This window comes from Callospermophilus lateralis, chromosome 14 (genome assembly GCF_048772815.1).
Source record: "Callospermophilus lateralis isolate mCalLat2 chromosome 14, mCalLat2.hap1, whole genome shotgun sequence".
Lineage (NCBI taxonomy): Eukaryota > Metazoa > Chordata > Mammalia > Rodentia > Sciuridae > Callospermophilus > Callospermophilus lateralis.
Window position 1 is genome coordinate 29,889,763 of NC_135318.1, and position 2,746 is coordinate 29,892,508.

A 2,746-nucleotide genomic window follows, 5' to 3' on the forward strand; every position below is an offset into this window, starting at 1 on the left:
ACAAAGCCTCCCCACCAATTCAATTATTTAATTTATAGTAATCAATGCTCAGTTTTTTTGTGCTTAAACTTACATGGAAATCCTACTTACAGGAATTTTTTTAGATTTCTTCAAAATGTATCACAAGTATCGTTTACAGTGTAAGCTACAAATAAGATGTATTCTTAAATGAAGCATGAGATAGTACTGCCAAGAATGGTTATACAACTACCCAGGATATCCAGCAGTACTCTGATAACTCTGTTTTAATGTACCAACCTTCTCCTTGGTAATTGAGTTCTTAGATCTTACTATACCACCAGCCAAATATGTACTTCATTACTTTGGATATAAGACTTTCATCTTTTTGGATGTTCATCAGAAATTACTAAATGCTGTAGCAAGAGGTTTCATGGTAGAAATCCTGGGCTACTTATGATTGTAGTGGTGTGCCTAAGGTTTTGATGGGTGATACAAAGGCTAGAGAGGGAGATGACAAAGCACATCTATCCCTGTTTTCTGTAACACTTTTATTTATTCATCATTTTGCATCAATCATGACAGATTTTCCAAAGTTTCTCCCATCTTTGCCTAAAGCTTTCTGGACCTGCAGTTTAGATTGGTAACAAATATGCATCCAATTTCCTATTCTAGACATCACATGTTTTAAGATAGTCCCATAATATACAAATTGTAATAATATATAGAAAGCAGATACTTGTGGAAACCAAAACACAGTCACCTGAATGTCATCCAGGTCGTCTTCTGAAGTCAGGGAATTTCTGGAATATAAATAGAATCCAACTTGGCAGGAGTCAATGTCATCTTTTGTGAATGATCAATATTTGATGGACTAAACATACTTTGCCCTGTTCCAGAAGTAGTTTTTGTAACTCCAACCAGATTATTCTGCATTACTGAAATGTTTGGATGTCTTTTAAATTTCAAGGTGTTGGTATGAGCCCTGGGAAGGAAATGTCATCGTAGGTACTTCTAACTAGTAGAATTCCACTCTTTATGAGCTGGTACAACTGGTCATGGTGATGACCCACATGCAAGTAAAGGCAATCTCATTTCCATTACTCCTGCTGAAGAGCTACTAATTGATGGAGGTTGTGGAGTCACTGGACATGGAAAATCCCCCGTTACAATTCTAGATAAGAACTGGGAATCAACTCCAGACTTTGGAGACATTGGTGATGGGAACCCTCTCTGAATAAGGGAACTCTTACTGCTCCAGTACCATTGGTTCAGCTCCCAACATGGTTACCTGGGGTTCTATGATAAATGCTACCATCATGGCCACTACTAAACATCCTGGGATTTGGAGAGCAGGCTGTGCCCTGCTCAGTTACTTCATGATGTTTAGAGCAGCAGTTTTCAGGCTGCGCCTAAACCTGTGTTACTCCAGTGTATAAAGCAGTAGTTTGCCATAACCCACTCTATTTTGAGTTTAGGTGCTGAGGTGGAGTGACTCTACAACTTGTGTGTACAAGTAAAAGAACACTATCTGCCTGGTACAAACATAAGGCACAAACTGATAAATTAATCATGCTAATAAAAATGACTACCTGTGAATTTATCAAATTAATCAGAAGCACATGAATACATGGGCATATCCAACTCAGACTGGAAAAACCAGACCTATGCACTTATAGAACACACTAGACCATTGAATGAAGCAACCCCCTCACTCCAGGTCTATAAAAGGAGAAGCACCCCAAAATGAGACATGGTGGTACCCTAACCTTATCACCTGGTCACTCCCATGAGCTTTGCCCAGGAAAATCACCACAATGAACTTTCAAATCTCTGTCCTTGAGTTTCAGCAGAGTGCAATTTCTGCAGCATAAGCCACAAAAAACTGCCTTCCCAAGCAGATACACTTGAGACTGCAATCAGTCCAGATCTTGGCCTAGAGTAAGTTCTTTGATTTTGACAGCTCTGTGCCCTGGACAAGTTTTTTAAATGGTTCTTAATCTTATCTGACCACCTACAATTACTCTTTGCATTCATAATTGCCTGCCTTTGCTCTCAGGTCAGACTCCTGAATTCCTGTGGTTGCCTCAACCCTTTCTAAGCCTTCCTGCAACTTATATATATCATTGTGTAAAGTATGATTTGTGATGTGTTATAGATATTAGAAATTAAGATTGGAATAAAAGAACTTGTACTTGCCTGGCTTATGACGACCAGGTGACCCACAAATATTTAGTGAACTGCCACTGATGAAAGTGGTGTAGCCCATGAATTTATTGTTATTCAATAAGTTGACATTGTGGAAAGACACAAACCTGTTTGGTTTATGTTACTGACATAGATTGCACTCATGACAGGGACTTTCCCAATTTTCAAAAATGATGGAAACTCCTATATTTGTAATTAAAAGGTACTCTGAGTTTATTTCTAAACACATGTTCAAAAACAAGTTGGAAATGCATAAATAGTATAGAGTCAAGGTTCAGTATTATTTTTAATTCACATAAGTTGATTCAGTAAATAATATTTACTGAATAAAATTTTGTCTGGTTAATATGGAGTATTCGCAAGCTTGATTTAGTGCTGAGGTTTGAACAACTTAAGTCTGTGTCTTAAAAATGAAGCCACCACATCCAAAGCAAGAAGCCCTGTACGTTGCTATTCCTTTTCTGAAGACTAGACTGAATGTAGTTTAATCTGCCAACTCCCTGTCTTTCCTCCTACATCTTCACTGCACAATGCAGGTTTACTTGGGTTTTTCAAACTGATATCTAACTTGTGTAATTAA

At 37.8% G+C, this 2,746-nt stretch overlaps 1 pseudogene; it reads right to left on the bottom strand.

Annotated features, from left to right (window-relative positions):
* Positions 1 to 280: 280 nt before the first annotated feature.
* On the bottom strand, positions 281 to 1,276 carry LOC143379956 (nucleoporin NUP35 pseudogene; annotated as a pseudogene).
* Positions 1,277 to 2,746: the final 1,470 nt, after the last annotated feature.